This window comes from Pan troglodytes, chromosome 14 (assembly GCF_028858775.2).
Source record: "Pan troglodytes isolate AG18354 chromosome 14, NHGRI_mPanTro3-v2.0_pri, whole genome shotgun sequence".
Lineage (NCBI taxonomy): Eukaryota > Metazoa > Chordata > Mammalia > Primates > Hominidae > Pan > Pan troglodytes.
The window spans coordinates 22752745-22771586 of NC_072412.2; the positions used below are offsets into that span (position 1 = coordinate 22752745).

Genomic DNA, 18842 nt, shown 5'->3' on the forward strand with positions numbered 1-18842 from the left:
AGGGATGAATAGGTGGAGCACAGGGGATTTTTACAGCAGTGAAACTACTCTGTACAAAACTGTAATGGTGAACACATGTTATTATATATTAGGCAAAATCCATAGAAGTCTGGCTAGGTGCGGTGGCTCACATCAGCACTTCGGGAGGCCAAGGCGGGCAGATCACTTGAGGTCAGGAGTTCAAGACCATCCTGGCCAACATGGCAAAACCCCATCTCTACTAAAAATACAAAAATTAGCTGAGAGTGGTGGCTCACACCTGTAATCCCAGCTACTCAGGAGGCTGAGGCAGGAGAATCGCTTGAACCTGGGAGGCAGAGGTTGCAGTGAGCCAAGATCACGCCACTGCACTCCAGCCTGGGTGACAGAGCAAGACTCTATCTCAAAAAAAAAAAAAAAAAAAAAAAAAAATCCATAGAAGTCTATGCAGAAAGAATGAATTTTAGTGTAAACTATGAACTTTAGTTAATAATGCACCTATATTGATTCATTAATTATTACAAATATATCACAGTGATGCAAGATGAAAATACTAGGGGAAGCTGAGTGGGGCACAGGGAATGTATGGGAAATCTCTGTAGTAGCTGCTCAATCTTTCTGTCAATCTAAAACTGTTCTAAAAAGTAAAGTGTCTCTATATAAATTGAGTGCTGGCATCAACAAAATGCAAATTTAAACTATCATAAGCTACTACTGGACTGCATTTAAATAGCTGAAATGACAAAAATTGACAATATCAAGTTTTGCCAAGGATGTAGAGCAAATGGAAATCTCCTATATTGCCAACAGGAATGCAAACTGGAACAAACACTTGAGACAACAATTTGGCAGTTTCTTTTTTTTTTTTTTTTTTGAGACGGAGTCTCTCTCTGTTGCCCAGGCCGGAGTGCAGTGGCGCAATCTCGGCTCACTGCAACCTCCGCCTCATGGGTTCATGCCATTCTCCTGCCTCAGCCTCCCGAGTAGCTGGGACTACAGGCACCCGCCATCACGCTTAGCTAATTTTTTGTATTTTTAGTAGAGACGGGGTTTCACCGTGCCAGCCAGGATGGTCTTGATCTCCTGACCTTGTGATCCACCCACCTCGGCCTCCCAAAGTGCTGGGATTACAGGCATGAGCCACCACGCCCAGCCAGCAGTTTCTTTTGAAGTTAAACATACATACACCATATAATCCAGAAATTCTACTCCTACATATTTACTTAACAAAAATGAAAATATATATCCACACTAAGACTTGTACACAAGTATTATCAACAAATCCACTGAAAAGGATCTTCCTTAAAAAAGAGAGTGATTTTATTCCTGTAAGCAGTTTGCAAACCAGGGAGACCCAGCCTTCAGTACAAAACAAAGATGCTCTGCCTGAGAACAGAGAGACAGGTTATCCTTTATAGAAAAAGCTCCCACCCAGATTCCCACTCTGGTCTGCTCTGCAAGTGAGGGATGCAAGTATGTTTGGTTTTGATTGGTCAAGGCAAGTCACAAGTCTATTTGTTAGATCCAGGAGTCAAGATGAGACTTCCCAGCACCCATCAAATCAGGGAGCATAAACAGGAGCAGACAGCCATGAAAGTCCCCAAATCACGCGAGCCTGTGGTTTCTCAGAGAATGCAGAAGACGTTTGTGACCTGGCTCCATTCTGAATTTAGACCCAGTTAGCCACTCAGGATCCATTTGGAAGGATTGGCTCTTTCAGGTTCATGAAGTGTTCATGGCAGCTTTATTTACAGTAGCCAGAAACTGGGTTCTATCCCAGTTACCTTTAGTGACTTTCAGTCATACTCAGCTTCACTGAACAGTACCCCTGAACTGGCCCTTTAAGAAAAGGAAGGAGTCTTCTGCCCACGAGGTCGGACGGAGTCCAGAAGGGCAGGGGGTGTCCACTGGAGCTGGGGGTGCTTTGTAGGAGGCAGATGCTGATGAGGAGAATGTAAGGCTTCAGAACATGTAGGAAAATGGGAGTTGTACCTCTTGTAGTTTGTTGGATAGTGGCTTTGTATTAGTTTCTTGAGGCTGTGATAACAAAGTACCACAGACTTCAACAGCAGCAGTATGTCCTCGCACAGTTCTGGGGGCTGGAAGTCAGAGATCAAGGTATCAGCAGGGTTGGTTCCTTCTGAGGCTGTGAGGGACAGGTCTGTTCCCGGCCTCTTACCCTGGCTTGTAGATGGTCATCCTCATGTCCACACAGTGTTCTACCTATATGAGTGTATGCCTCTTTATCTAAATCTCCCTTTTTATGGGGACATCAGTCATTCTGGGTTGGGGCCCACCCTAATGACCACATTTGAACTTGATTACCCCTGTAAAGACCCTATCTCCAGATAAGCTCATGTTTTGAGGTGCTGGGAGACAAGACATCAACATGGGAATTTAGGGGGATACAATCCAACCCATAACAGGCTTGAGCCTTTTTCTTTCTGTGATTATGTGGACCACAGTCCCAGATAGCAGCTACTGGTCCCAGATCATGTACAAGTGGTCCCAGCATTGTGAAGGACCTGAGGATGTCTGGGCTACCTTGGCTTTGAATAACCAGCCCAGGAGCTGTGTGAGAGCCTGTCCTGCCCCTTTAGAATACTGAAGTTTGAATTGGATCCCCTAGCTAAAATGTTGGCATTTTAATAGTTACAGAGAAAAGAAAGGAACCTTAGCTCTTCTGTTGAGGGTTTATTCTGCCTGATGCTTTCGAAATAAGTTTGTTATTTTGGCAACACTAATGAGGTAGGTGTTATCCCCTTCCTGCAGCTTAGGATTAAAAAGCTCAGTGGGACTAGGTAGCCTTCGTCCACACTGCCTAAGCTGTTATTCAAGAACAGGTAGTAAGAGGGATTTGAACACAGGCCTTTCTGACTCCAGCATCCATGTTCTTTTCATAACCATGAGCTATTTCATTTTCTAAAAAGTGTTCAGTTGAAACAAATGCAGAAATTATTCCTCTCAATGTATGTAATAGATCTGTGTTTATCTGATCTAATCCAGGATATATCCTCTGAACAGAAAAGTTAGAAAAGACGGCATTAGAAAAGACATGCAGACAACTCAAAAAACTATGAAACTTGATGGGGAAAATGTGTTATCACTTGATCTATATCTTAAAATGGTGAGAATTTATGGCATCCACCTGTCAAGATAAAGGAGCAAAGGAACCACGCTCCAAGTTTTGGGAAGAAAATAGCGCATGGTGGCAACTGGGGGTGACATGAGACCCCACTCCCCATCAGGAATCTCAGGCAGCCCCTCCCTTCTTGGATATGAACAACTGAAGTTTTCTCATTTATTTTATTTTTAAACTGATTAATAATAATTATACATATCCCTGGGTACCTAGTGACATTTCTATACCTATAAGGTATAGTGATCAGATCAGGGTAACTGGCATGCCCGTCATCTCAAACACTGACCACTTCTTTTAAAGTGCAGCCTGGAGCTCCCCACTGTGGATCCAATGGCTGCCACAACTACTTTGCAGAACCAGGTCGCTGAAAGGCAGCTTGGCAAAAAGACTAAGATGAGCCAAGTGTACTGCAACATGGCACAGGAACCATTGATCAAATGCTGTAACTTGGTGTCATGACAACGGACAGTGATGTCGAGTGGAGTGCTGGATCTCTTATCACCACTGTATCACACTGATTTAATCACACTAATCTAAGCTTCTTGGAGGGGAAAGAGAAAAGCTTTGTAGTAGCTCCCCTTCCTGGTGCCGTTCAGAAACAACAATGGTGCAGGCCACACCTCACAACGAAGGGGGCTCGGCTGGCTGGGCACAGTGCTAAATGAGCCGCAGGTCACGAGGTCACTCCTGCAGCCAGGCCGACCTTTAGCCACACTCTGGTCCAGGCGACAGATGGGGCCCTAGCCTCAGCCCCCTTTCATCTCACATGTGGGGAGTTCTTGGCCACAGGAGGACCAATTCAAAATAATATCCAGTGACTTGGTGAATAAACTGTTCCACTGGAGATGGTATTGCATTGTTAGATGTATCTTGAACTACAAATCTTGCTTGGGGAGATTTATATAAATTGAAGATCATTTGATGGGTTTTCATTCAAGTCCCTGCTTTCAAGTGCCTCCTGTATGTTTTTCAGTGGAACACAAGAACCCGAATTCAGTCCTTCACCTATTTCTACTGGTGTTGAAATCTATAAAGACATAAAATCTACTTGCTTAGCCAATGAGCCTTACAGAGTGTCTAGTTGCTCTGATTTAATATATCAGTGTATCGGGAAACTTTAATCCTGAGTGCAGGCTGCTGGCATGTGGATTCCATGCTGGTGGTAGGTTTGGACTACCTCAGAAAAGAAATGGGCACATGCCTTCTTGTAAATATTTTGTCTTTGTAAATATTTTCTTTGTATTCATGGGTTCAAGATGCCCAGGAAACGTATGTGAAGCCCAGATGTCACAGGAATTTTCCTGGTCTGCTTTAAGGAAGTCCTTAAGCATCACACCTGCCAGTTCAAATACTATTTGAGCCCTGTGCATTTTTGAGAAATGATGTATAAGTAGAAAAATTATACAAGAAACATGGAAAAATCAACAGGACTATTTAAATGTTATACGGAACTTATGAACTGTTCAAACTAAATATTTTGCTATTAAAATTATTCAAGAATCATAGAAATCTGGAAATAAACACTTCATAAATAACGTTTTCAAATATCGCGTCAGGAAAAATTAGACAAAACCAGTTAAGGAGGGAAGTTACATTGAAAAAGACTGAGTTCTACTATCCCCTAAGTTTTGCAAAAATATTTTTAACTTACCTTCTAAAAGTTAGTGAGTTTCCATTATAAAATAGAAAAATTGTCTTCATTCCATGAAAGAACTGTCTGAAAATCAGAAGAGCACCATATCCTGGATTTCAAGGAAGATGAAACTTCTTCTTATCTTCTATTTTACTAAATACTCAAAATAAAATAATCATATTGTATTGCATCTGACATTGTTAAGGAAAATAGCTTAAAAATTTTAAATAATGAGCAATATATTTAATTTTAAAATATGAAGAATTAGGCTAAGGTGGTAATTTTTTAGTGAGTTGAAAGTCCAAACTATGAGTTTGGAAGAAACAGCCCTAAAAGGCAAATAACATGGCTTTGGAATAATCACAGGGCAAATGCTTTGTTCTACATAATTCTTCTTTTGTGAATTTTAAAATGCTCAACAAGTATTAATGAAATATGTCTAAGAAGTAGATATTGCTTTAAAATCTAATTTCCAGAGTCCCAAACTAAGGCAAAGATTGAGATTAAGTCTCTGCCCAAAGTCTTAAGTGAGCCAGTGGAAGACAGCAGTTTATTCATGAATTGTTGGTTATCTGCTGCTTAACTACTTAACACACCCCGGTTTGATTGGTAATCAGATCCTAATAATGTATGTTTCAAAGAAAGGGCAGTTTCCTTAAAATCCTTAAAGACTTGTCACTTTGAAAACTGGAAACAAAATGTGAAAATGTTATCGGTCCATCTGGCAGTGTCCTTGGGTGTTTTTCAGAGTGGTCTCATAGTGCTATTTAACTATGCTGAAAATTTGACACCCAGTCTCTGTAGGAAATTGTGATTTTTATCAGCGAAGAGGCAATTAAATGCTGTCATTTGGCACGTCCATCCATCAGGGATCTTATCACCCAAGAAGCATCCAGCAGCAGTTGCTGTCCTTTCCAGCTGGCAGACAGATAACAGAAACTGTCCTGTGTGAGGCACAATAGTCTAACGTGATTAGAAATCAGCCAAACTCTGGCTTCTCTTGAGCTATACTCCCCCACAGGCTGAATTATAGCTCTCCTACCAGTCCCACGGCGCTGAATGATGTCATGGGATCTGCAGTTCAGCGAGATGAAAGGGATAAAGCAGAACCCGCTGGCACTAGGAAAAGCTTCCAACACACAGTCCACAACACAGCTTGGGAACCAAAAAAGCTACAGATCCAGCCACTCAGCCCAAGCATGGGAGAACTACCAGCATTGCCTCATTGCAAAAAAGAGGAGGAAAACAACGTGATCCATGTTTAACAAAAGAATCTGTGGACTAGGAGGCGGGAGGGTAACTACCTGCTGAAAGTGAACTTTCTTGATATCCATGCATATATATAAACTCAGCCCTGCCTTTGATGTTCAGCAACTGATCACTGATCAGATTACAGGCATTTCATCTCCCTGCTCGTCTGCCTTTGATCTGCATGGTTAATTTTATTTTCCTGGATTTGAAGTTTCGTCTGGGCTTGTGCTGACATACATTTTTGGGAAGGTAGAAGCATTTGGCACAGAAGTGCTGCCAGGAGAAACTAAGTTGCTGAACGGGTAAGTACTGCAAAGAGCTCAGCATGTTGCAGGTACTTTGTTTTAAGTTTTGTTATAGCTTTCACTGCATTTTTCGCATGTGTTCTGAGAAAAGAATGGTTTTAATTAATTTTTTAGAAAGCATTTATACAGCTGAATACTACATGATGCTGAATGTGTGTATCAGAGTAACTATGGAACTTGATGTAATTTTTAGTAGTTTGTACAAGAGGGTTTGCAGTCTGTCATGAAAATTTTACTTGGAAATGAGTTGTACAAACAGGACAAAACAGAACAGCGCTAACTTTAGCATGCAACTGGTACTTCAACCCCTGAGATCTGTGAGCTATAATTGCTCTAAGTATTTACAGGTTACCTTATTTAGTAAACAGTCAGTGCAACTTTGCTTGTTGAAAATGCTTTCTTTGTTTTCTTATATAAAAGTAAAATGTATCTCTGGCAATACTGTTTCTTTAGTTTATTTATTCTCTCACTTCCAAGATGTAAATCTATCAAATACATTTCCTTATGCAGTTTGTACACTCAAGGGAATCACTGAAAAACCATCAAGTATGATTAAAGACTTTTATGTGTAAAACTGAAGAATTTAAAAACAGTGAGGATAAAGTTGCACTAAGTTTGGCTAAAAATACTCTAGTGGTTTTCTATAACCTTTGGAAATAGCATAAGCCTTATTTACAGAAACATTCACAAGGTTAATATTCCTAAATTAACATTTACTTTACATTTATAGTGACAGCTGTTTTCAGTCAAAATTTGCCAACTGTTTATGAAAACTATCTGAGTAATCAACAGTTATTATGTTACATAAAGTATCTTAGTCACATTTTCACTTTAGCTGATGCCCAACATGACAAAACCAAATTATATTGCTGTACCGAATTTGAAAGTTAACTGTTATTTTTTTGTCAGTTCATGATACACACACACTCACGCTCACACACACACACAGTAAAATCTTTACAGTGAAATATAAAAACTAAATACAATGGAAAAGTAACACTGTTACTTTGTTCACGATTTTTTTTTAATGTTCTAGTCCTAAATTTATCTGGGCAAAATATTTAATTATTATCACAAGTCTATTTGATGCTAGCTGAACCATAAAGAAACCATAAGTGATAAGACCAGTTATCCTTTAGTCTGAAATTCTGATGAAACAGGAAAGGTCTAATGAGTCTCATTTCATAAGTAATTAATTTTTCACAGCCAATTAATTAAATTACTTTCTACACTTTCCTCTTGATACTAGAAGGGTAATTAGCATTGTTTATTTAATTTTAAAACTTTGCTAGTTGTTAAGTGGAGGTTATTTAAAGCCATGCTAAACTGATTATATTTTTAAAGTGTGTCATTAATAATTTAATCTTAAAGATTTAACTGCTGTTTTTAGTCATGCCAGGAGAGGCATTTGCTTTTTTTTTCTAAGAGTACAACAAATCATGTTCACAATATCCTGCAATATCGGTTTAGTTTGATTTTTTTTTAATTTGTTTGCTTAAAATCTTCCTTTTAATCACAAAAGTGGTATTAATGTTCACATTCAGATAAAGAAAATTAGCCTTTTAAAACAATGACTGGAGACGGTGCCTAAAGAAATAGTGTGTCTGAAACTTGCTCATTTAGTTCAGATTTGGATTTTAAAATTTTTTAAATGACTGTTTATCCTGCTACTAGGATCATTTTAACAAATACAGGCTCTCCTCAGCACAAAACAAAGGGGAGAATTAGCAATTATCTGATTAATTTAGGCTTTGTAGAAAACTAGCTTGGGCAAGTCAAGTCCTTGAAAATCCACTTCAGTGTTTGAATTAATTCAGTTAATTGTTTATTTCTAGTGTCATTGTTGAGAAATGAAATAGAGTGTATTTGATTTTAAAAGAAAGATGGTTATATCTGAAGGTACAGGTACAGTCTCAAAAGGCATTTCCTAATTAATTGCCACAAAATGACTTTGGCAGATATAGTCCTATTACTTCTACTGAACAAAACCCTTATGGGACATTTTTCAAAGCACTTTCCTATCTGTTGCTTCAATGGCAGCTTTGTTACTACAGAAAGTCCAAGTCTTCAAAAGACTTTTATGTTGAGTCCTGATACTGTCACCAATTAGCTATATGACCTCAAGAGAGTTTCCTCATGTGTGAAGTGAGGGAGTTGATCACATCATCTTTATGAAATAAGCAGAACTGGAATTTTTATGGCCATTTTACAGATGAGGAAACTGAGGCTATAGAAAGCAAGTGTCCCTATCTTAACAAGGTCACATGGCTGATTTTCCCAGTTCTAGTCCAATGTTCTTTCCAGTCTACCATGCAGGGTCTGCTTTCCAACAACTGCTTAAACAAATGCACTCTGTAGCTCATCAAAGAACAATATTAGTTTGAAAAATAAAGACAGCCACTTCCTATTGTAGTGCATTTTTTTTGTTTCCATGATAGATATGTCAGTCAGCTGGATTCGTCTGATTATTTTCCAACTGTTCCTTCTACTTCTGGACTTCTAAGCTGTCTAAACACAGTAGCTGCTACCCATAATTTAACATAATTTAACATGTAAAATAATTTTCACAAAAAGTTGAATGCATCAATGTGACGTGGAATTATATATGTATTTGTGTGTTTGCCTCTGTGTGTATGTGTACATAGGAGTTTGGCATTACATCAACACATATTTGTGTGTTTTGAAGGAACTGATATTTTCTTAGATGATGCCAGTGGCATCCACAAACAGTTTAATAATTAAAGGTTAATTTTCCTCCAGGGAAATTCCCAGTGGGATTTTGTGAAACTTCAGTTGACAAACTCAATGTGCATTTCAAACATGATATGATATGTGTTTCATATCATTTTTGATTATGTTAAGACTCTTGAGCATGTTTTCATTAGCTCTTTGCTTTTCTTCCTTGAAAAAATATACCTTGGGGCAAGGAGCGGTGGCTCACGCCTGTAATCCCAGCACTTTGGGAGGCCGAGGCGGGCAGATCACGAGGTCAGGAGATCGAGACCATCCTGGCTAACATGGTGAAACCCCATCTCTACTAAAAATACAAAAAATTAGCCGGGCAAGGTGGCAGGTGCCTGTAGTCCCAGCTACTTGGGAGGCTGAGGCAGAAGAATGGTGTGAACCCGGGAGGCAGAGCTTCCAGTGAGCCGAGATCGCGCCACTGCACTCCAGCCTGGGTGACAGAGTGAGACTCCGTCTCAAAAAAAAAAAAAAAATCTATCTATCTATCTATCTATATCTTGTGTGAAAAATTTTAATTTAGTTACTGATAAAATTTTATACAAATACAGGACTCTCATGGCCAAACAACTGCCCTCATAATAGGGCTTATCACCCACCTTAGGATTCTTATATATACAAGATTATTACTAACATGACCTAATATTTATTAATTCACTCATTATCAATTAATTCAATATCAAGTACTTGTGCAAGGATAAATAACGTGCAAGATTATAGGAATAATTCAGTGGCAGCATTGTGATCTACATTTTTTTTGTTCTGGGGCTAGGTGGTTCATTCTTTCTCTTATAAGAATTACACAAAGCTGAACTTGACTGTCAGCAAACATTATAGCCAAAATTTTGGCCAAAAATGTGGGCTCCAGTTTTTTTTTTTCCTTTTATATATTTTGTAATAACTATTAGACATTTTTAATAGTATTTTCTGTCAGGATGGCCATAAAGGACCTCCCTAAGCCATGAAGGCATAATCTGTTCTCCCTCTGCTTCAGGAGTGAACTGAGCTCAACCATCTGGCATTGGTTTAGTCGGATTCTCTTTCTGCGATGGCAAGGCCAGTCCAAGCCACCCTGGAAGAATGAGTGATTTGGTCCCCTTTAAAGGATGGTTCTTTAAAACGTTGTCCACCTGGGTGAGCTCTGTGATGGGAGGGCAGAGGGAGGCTCCCTGGTGGCTGTGTTGGCTGTGCTTTAATTTCTCCTCTACTGTCACTAGTCATTCAGCTTTGGCTCCAAAGTTGTTACCTCAAACCCACCCACTTGCCAAAATCAATACTCACTTCTTTAGATTAAGTAGGTAGTTTAACACCCTCCTTTGTGACTTACATTTTCTCTTTGATGAGAAGGGGAAGGAGAAGTCATGTGGGGGTTTCAATTGACTTCATAAAACCATTCCTTCCAACATAACCCACTGTCTTTGAGAGGAGTTCTGATAAAGATAGTTTTCTCCATCCTGTTAAATGCCCCCCATTCTTTGGTGGCTCTATAGCTTAGCACCATGGGCTGCTGCTCAGCCAGCCTGGCCTCAAGCCAGCCCTAGGTCGGGGAGTCCACCATGTTCATCAGGAAGGAGAGAAGGAGAGTCAATGGACTGTCTCTTCCCTCATCAAACTCATGAAAAGGGTCTAGCCAATGAGGTACTCAGGGCCAAACTCACAAAGATCAGTGCAAGTGCTGCAACTTGTAACAACTTTGCTCTGTAAGTGTCTTGAGCTCCACTTACAGGAGGAGGCTATAAAAATAGCCTCCTTGGGTTTTTCATATATATTGGTTTATGCACCCATGGTATGGTGAAGATTATGTTAAGATACAGAAAGCCCAGATTCTGATTCCAGCTTTGTTAATTAACTTGGTGTGCGGCATTCAGTAAGTCACTGGGCATTGGCCTCACAGTGCTCCCTCAGCCCCATGCTGATAGTATATAATTGGCAGTAGTGGGTATTGGGAATTACTTAAATAGCTAGGTCTTGGGGGTTCCTCCTCCACTTATTTTCTTAACTGTATTTGGAAAACTTTATTACCCTTTGAGATTCTCACTCTCAATTACTAATTCATCCAACAAATTTTTAATGAGAACTTACTATGTGCCAGAAACTGTAAACCAAAGAGACAAAATTTCATATTCTCCTGTAGCTTGCATTCTGTTCCACTTTTTTCCCAAGGAATAGTGATTTACACTAGAAATGACTAGAAGTCAGGCAATTTTTCATTAGCTTTGCTACCAGTGAGCTAATTTATCACTGAAACTATTTTTTCAGGGGTTTTTCAAGTTTTCCTTAGTTCAACTTTTGGGGAAAAATATTTTAAACAAATGCACTTTGTATCAGCTCAGATATTGCTAAAACTATCTTCAGAAAACTAACTTTTAACATAAATCTTAAAAACAAACACCTCTATCAAGATTGTCATAGCAATTTTGCTTTTCCAGTAAAAATTTTAACCCATTAATGATATGCAGTGTTTTAAAGGAAGTAAAATGCTCCCAGTCCTAATTACAAGCATCCAGTTTCATTTTGCATGAGCCTAAGGATCACAGAATTCTTTTTTTTTTTTTTTTTGAGACCGAGTCTTGCTCTGTCCCCCAGGCTGGAGTGCAGTGGCATGATTTTGGCTCACTGCAACCTCTGCCTCCTGGGTTCAAGTGATTCTCCTGCCTCAGCCTCCCTAGTAGCTGGGATTACAGGCACCTGCCACCATGCCTGGCTAATTTTTGTATTTTTACAGAGACGGGTTTTCGCCATGTTGGCCAGGCTGGTCTCAAACTCCTGACCTCAGGTGATCCGCCTGCCTCGGCCTCCCAAAGTGCCGGGATTACAAGCGTGAGCCACTGCACCCGGCCCACAGAATTCTTTTTATACTACTATGGTGCTCAATTGTGTGCCTGAGTTTTTGTTCAGACACTGTCTCCAAATCATATAACACTCAAATGAGGGAAAGTGGGAACTATAGTGTTTGTTCCCTCAGCATCTGAGGGGGAGTGCTTTCAGGACACCCTCTTGGATACCAAAATCTGCAAATGCTCAAGTCCCTTACAAAAAATGGTATAAATTTGCATATGCTCTGAATCATCTCTGTATTACTTATAATATCTAATACAATGTCAATGCTGTGTACATAGTTGTTATACCATATTGTTTAGGGAATAATGACAAAATAAAGTGTACATGTTTAGTACAGACACAACCATTCATTTTTTTCCAAATATTTTCAATCTGCAGTTGGTTGAATCCATGATGTAAAATCCATGGATGTGGAGGGCCAACTGTGTTTAACTTAATGAGTCTCTTTAAAGAATTAGATGAATCTAACAGCTGGAGTCCAGAGGTTCAATGTCCTTTTTCTCACCGTCAATGATCATTTATTGATTGATGCTAGGCATTGTAAGAGGATATATTGCTACTAAGAATGGCTATTTAGTAAGTGTCAGGCATTGGCCTAAGCACTTTAAATACCTTATCTATTAATACTTACCAACCATCAATGAAGCAACTCATTTCACATATGGAGAACCAGAAACTTAGAGAGGTTAAGCAACTTTTCCAAAGTCATGCAACTACTGAATGACAGGTTGGCATTGGGACCAGATTGTCAGATGCCCAAGCCCATTCAGGCTAACAATAGGTTCTCTCTCTATTGTAAGCTAACAGGCTAACCGGGAAGATCAGTCAAAACACATAAAATGATTCAAGAACTAATGAACTGAGTAATGTGTTACTACTGTCTCTAAGGACAAAAGGAGGTCAGAGAGAAGAAGAACATTTGGTTGAAGTCAGAGAAGGTAGTTCCTGAGCTGGCAGATTCAATTCCACTCAGAAAGCTTTGGTTGAACATTTATTTGAATGATTGATACTGTCAGAGATACAAATCGGAACAAAATATGCCCCTTCTCTGAAAGTGTTTTTAACTCCTTGAAGAAGAAAGTTAGTACACAGAATCTTATGATACAGGACACAATGGGCAAGCGCTAAATTGCTACAAACCTTGGAGCAAGGAAATACATAGGCTCAGAATTGAGGGAAAACTCGTGAGAGCCGTGGCTTTTGAGCGAGGTGCTGAAAGTGGAGTAAGACAAGTAGGTAAAGCTCAGAGGTAAGATGGGAGAGCACGAAGAGGAAATAGAGAGCAAAGGAAGGGCCACGCGGCGCAGTTTATAAAGCCTGCTCCAGAGGCGAGGCAAGGCTGGAAATAGGTGTAGGGCTGCACCTGGACATCTCGGAATGCTAATCTAAGGAGCGCAGAATCCATTCTTTACAGTGAGGAACCTCCTGTGACTCTTCAGCCTGACAGTAGCAGTGATGAAAGGCGGGAAGCAGGGTTGATGACCGAGGCAGTGCTGTGGGGAAGGGTGGGGAGGGTCTGCATGGTGGTGAAGGAGGTGGTGGGCACCAAGACAAAGAGAGGACGATGGGGGACTGCGTGAGACCTTGCAAAGGAAGATGCAGTAACTCAGCTTATAAGTGCTGAGTATCCGTCGTGTGCTAGGCCCCGGGATATCAAGGAATTAGGAGATGCCCTCGGGAGATCCAGGTGTAGTTGGGGAAGGAAACAGATAAAGAAGTGACTTTTCAGGTTCAGCGGGATGTGGGAATGAATATGGTAGTGATGTGCACTGAGGGCTGGAGTCTGATCAGGTAGCCGCTGGGAGATGGGACAGGGAAGCACACACTTGCCTTGAGGTTCAAATTAGATAACGTACATCATTTGGAAATCGTTTACCAATAAGTCGTTATTGTGATCTATATTCTGGATGTGTTAGATTTGAAATATACAACCTCTATCAAGGTGTGACATCGGGAATGATAATATTTTTAACATTGTTCACAAGTACCTAGTATAGTGCTACGCTGTTGGAAGCCTGGGATCACAAGCTGTGCTTTTGGGCAATTAAATACAACAACCCATTCACTCATTCATTCAACAAATACTGATGGAGGGGCTCCAGTGGGCCTTGGGGTATAGAAAAGAAACAGGGACTTGGGTCCATTCACACAGTGCAGTTGAGTCGGGAAGTCAAAACCAACACGTGAGAAACGGTGGATGCCTTGGTACCAAAGTCATGCACCATACGTATCTTGGGTGAACGAATAGAACAATACTGCTTGCACTTTTACAGCATTCTACTGGTGGAAAAGTATTTTATTACAGACGCGATTCTCTTAACCTTTTCAGCAAAACTGCCCAGTGAGTCCCTGGCCCTGGCCCCGCCTCGCACGCGCTGGTGCTACAGCTGTGGTGCAGACGCCCTTCCGCTGCGAGGGTGCGGCCGTCTCCGGGCGAGTGCTTCCCGGCCTGCAGGAGGCGAACTCGGGCTTCCCCGGGAGGCGTCCGTGGGAACGCGCACCTGCGAGTCCCTGCCGGCTGAGGAGCCGAGGTCTGCGACCTCTGCAGACCTGGCTGCCGTATCCCCTCTGGGTGGGATGCGGGCCCACGCGGGAAAGGCTGAAAGGTGGGGAACACCCCGGCGGAAAGGAACCCTCCCTCTCTGCTCTGAAGGAAAGTTTCCCAACACAGCCATGTTCTTGGTGGTCTCCGGTCCCCCATCCCCAAGCCCCCAGTCAGCCTCACACTCATCCGCTTCAGTAGCCGCGGAGTGGGGGCCTCCAAAGAACCCAACTGCAGAGCAAGTCCGGCTGACGCAGTGTGGGCTGGGGGCGGGGCTCTGGACGGGGGCGGAGCCACGGCGAGGGCTGCGGTGAGGGCGGGGCCCGGGTGGGCGGTGCCCTGGGCGGGGCTCCTGGTGGGCGGGGCTCTGGGGTGGCGGCCGTTGCCGGGCTACGGGAGAGCGCGGAGCCCTGCGCGGGGAGGTGCACGGCGTGCACGCTGGACTGGACCCCCGTGCAACCCCGCGCCCTGTGCCTTAACCAGGACTGCGCCGCGCGCCCCTGAGCCTCGGGCTCCGGCCCGGACCTGCAGCCTCCCAGGTGGCTGGGAAGGTAGGTGCGTCGCTGTCCCGGGCGCGCGGCGTCCCGCGAGGTCTTCAGCCCTCGCCCTGGTGGATCCCCGCTGGGTGGGAGCCGGGAGAGGAGGCGGCCGCCCGAGGGAGGGAGGAGCGCAGGCGGGGGCTGCTCACGGGCGGAGTACTGCGCGGCGAAGGGAACCCCCGAAGGGGCTGACCGGGTCCCGGGGCCGTGACAGGCGGCGAGGCGGTGGGAGGGGAGCGTGTGAATTCACGCCGGGTCCCCGCGGGCGACGCGAGCGACGCGACCTGGACTCCTATCCGGGATATTGTAAATAGATCTGCTTGTGAGGCTCACGACTGGGAGCCTGTCACTCTGCCCAAGCCCGACCCGGCCCCGGCGCCCGCCCGCGTCCTGCGGAGGTCCCCCGAGCCAGCGCGCGGCTGCAGGGGTCTCGGGGCCGCATCCCGGACCAGCGCCAGCGGCGGGAGAGCGTTGTCTGTGAGCGGCCCAGGGTATATTCCTTCTGTGGGAAAGAGTTCCTTAGAGTTCAGCAGGAATTATTAGTATATTGATGAGTAGAGCCTGTGATAGATTTAGAGAGTGAGAAAGCCAGCTCTTACAATGCGTGTAATGCCATCTCATGGGACAGAAATTTGGCTAATATACTCCTGGAGATCAAGTTTGGCGGATCAAAATTCTGTGATCTGTTTTGATGGTAGTGCACTAGTCATCCAGTCTCCGTTCACTATTGTAAGAAACCCATGTCATTTGTTTGCATTTTAATAAAGGACTCAATATGCATACAAAATCATCACCATTGTTCAGTGTTTCTTTTAACTGAAACAGTTTAACCCAAGATATGTATGAAGACGTAGTTTTTACCCCGATGACAGTTTCTTTGACTACAAAACCAAACAATTTCTTTATGTAAACAGGAAAGTTATTGTTAAACATACCTCATGCAAACGATATTTCTTAGTGTTGTCATTTCATGATCAGATATTAGATGCAAAAGGGAGGATTACATTGCGTTACTTCAGGATTTACTCAGTACCTTTTCTGTGGTGCAGTTTCACCTTAGGCGTTTTTGCCAACACTGCTTTCATGTAGTCTTAAAAATTCCAGGCAGTGCTTATTATCTAATTGAAAGGTATAGAACTGGAGGGGTGAGAATTGAGTCCTAGTGTGGAAGACAATTTTTGACATTCACAGAGATGTGAGTACTTAAAAAGAAAGCTTCTTTGCATAACACTTATCAAATTGTTCTGAAAGTAAAACAAAACATAGAAATGCATTTTCATTTGCACAATATAGCCTTGGCATCAATGCATGAAGCATTATCATGAGCCCTGTTCTTTACTTTTTAATCTATGAAACTGTCTTACCATATCTACTTTATTACCAAAGCCACATGGCTTTACTGACTTCAGGAAACTTTTTTCCATAGTAAGTGCTAACTCTGAGAGGTGGTGTTAGTATTTTCAGAAAAATCATAAAAGTTATTTGTTTCTTTGGCCGGAGTGTGTCTTGCAACTCTGAGTCCAGGCTGGATCTTGAATATGCAGTTATGGACACATGAAGAGCATTATGCACTGGAAATTGCAATGTCGATGTGCCTTTTCTTTTTTTTCTTGGTTTTTTTTTTTTTTTTTTTTTGAAACGGAGTCTCGCTCTGTCACCCAGGCTGGAGTGTAGTGGCGCTCTGCGCACTGCAAGCTCCACTTCCCGGGTTCACGCCATTCTCCTGCCTCAGCCTCCCGAGTAGCTGGGACTACAGGCGCCCGCCACCACACCCGGCTAATTTTTTTGTATTTTTAGTAGAGACAGGGTTTCACCGTGTTAGCCAGGATGGTCTCGATCTCCTGACCGCGTGATCCGCCTGCCTCGACCTCCCAAAGTGCTGGGATTATAGGCCTGAGCCACCGCGCCCGGCCGTCGATGTGCCTTTTCTATCCAGAAGACTGAATAAGGAACATTGCTCACATGTAAAAGTAGCTGTAAAAGAGATTTTTTAAAGGGACAGAACTTTTTTTTTAACTTCAGATGATAATAGGCTTTTTACATATATTTTATAATGGAAAATGGATTGCGACATGTAATGTCATATGCTGTCCTTAATATATTAATTTCCTAGTTATAGCTCTGTTACATGAATTTAGGGCATGTTGGGGACTTTTTAAACATAAGTAAGGAATTCTGCTAACATTCATAAAAAGAATTTGAGTCTCTTTTTTCACCTATTGCAATCTCTGAACCTATGCTTAACTCAATCCCCTGTGGCCAATTCTACCCCTCAAAAATTAACACAATTCAAACAAAAACTCCAGGCATCTTTAGTAGGTGAAAAAAGCCAAAGCCCTTTTAAAACTGATGCATCAATATTTAAAATCAAGCATTAAAAAGTCTGAAAAAGGCCAACATGTTCCATTTGTGTTGACTACAGATTGAATATGAATGCCCACTTGAATAAAACACACTCCCAATAAATACATTGACAGCTGCCTATGTGATAAGAGAGCCAGGGAACAGTTAAACGGTTAAATATATTTGTCCTGTGGCAGCTGATTATTAAATATTCACAGGCTTGGCCGGGCGCTGTGGCTCACGCCTGTAATCCCAGCACTTTGGGAGGCCGAGGCGGGCAGATCAGGTGGTCAGGAGATCAAGACCATCCTGGCTAACATGGTGAAACCCCGTCCCTACTACAAATACAAAAAAAAAAAAAAAAAAAAAAAAATTAGCCGGGCGTGGTGGCGGGTGCCTGTAGTCCCAGCTACTCGGGAGGCTGAGGCAGGAAAATGGCGTGAACCCGGGAGGCGGAGCTTGCAGTGAGCTGAGATCTTGCCACTGCACTCCAGCCTGGGCAACAGTGTGAGACTCCGTCTCAAAAAAAAAAAAAGAATAAATAATAAAGATTTGGGATAATGCATATGTGAATTACCCCGATTTGATCATTACACATTGTATACATATATTAAAATATCACTGTCTCCGATAAATATTACAATTATTACATGTCAACTGAAATTCAACAAAACTAACACCCTTAGTGAGATTGATTCGCATATAGTAAGTGGCATATATTTAAATTTATAATTAGGTAAGTTTTGACATACTGTGAAACTGCCAACACAATCCTGATGGTGAACACATAAAACACACCCAAAAGTTTCCTTACAACTCGTAATCCCTTTCTTCCATATTTCCTTGCCCTCTTCAAGCCCCTGACAACCTCTGATCTGCTTTGTCATTATGTATTAGTTCGCATTTTCTAGAATTTCATATAAATGTAATCGTATAGTATGTCATTCTGGGAGGAGGGGTCTGGCTTCTTTCACTCACAATAATTATTTTGAGTTTCATCCACATTATTACAGGTATCAAAAGTTAAATCATTTTTATTGCTGACTAGTATTCCATTGCATGCACCATAACTTGTTTATTTCTTGACTTGTTTATGGACACATGGTTGTTTTCAGTTTTTAGCTATTATATATAAAACTGCTATGAACATTCATATGCAACTTTTTGTACGAAAGTTTACTTTCCAAAATATTGGGAGAAGAATATCTAGGTGTTATTAAAGGTGTGTGCTTAACATTTTAAGAAATGTCCAAATTGTTTTCCAAAGTGTTTGTTAGACTTTCATTTCTAGTAACAGTGTATGGGAGTTCGAATTCTCCAAATCTTCACCAACAATGGTGTGACCAGATGTTGTATTTTAGACATTCAAATAAGTAGGCTGTAATAGTTCATTGTGGATTTAATTTTCATCACTCCAGTGGCTAAAAATGTTGGACCAAAAAAAATGATAAAGTAACCCTCGAGGTGAAGAAAAAAAATTAAAGTGGTTATGAACATAATTTTTTTTCATGATTTACTGATTGAC

The 18842-nt window shown here is 41.8% G+C and overlaps 1 protein-coding gene across 8 annotated transcripts in view; it reads left to right on the top strand.

Annotated features, from left to right (window-relative positions):
* Window positions 1-5748: 5748 nt before the first annotated feature.
* Window positions 5749-18842, top strand: part of TNFRSF19 (TNF receptor superfamily member 19) — a 104180-nt gene continuing 91086 nt past the window's right edge. For 3 of the 8 annotated variants that reach the window (XM_016925045.4, XM_054665085.2, XM_003952372.6), the window contains exon 1: window positions 5750-6307. The gene's annotated coding sequence lies outside the window, so the exon portion shown is untranslated. Of the gene's footprint in view, window positions 6308-14222; window positions 14987-18842 lie in introns of all 8 variants that reach the window. The other 5 variants (XM_063791938.1, XM_054665084.2, XM_054665083.2 and 2 more) reach the window with 5 other exon arrangements.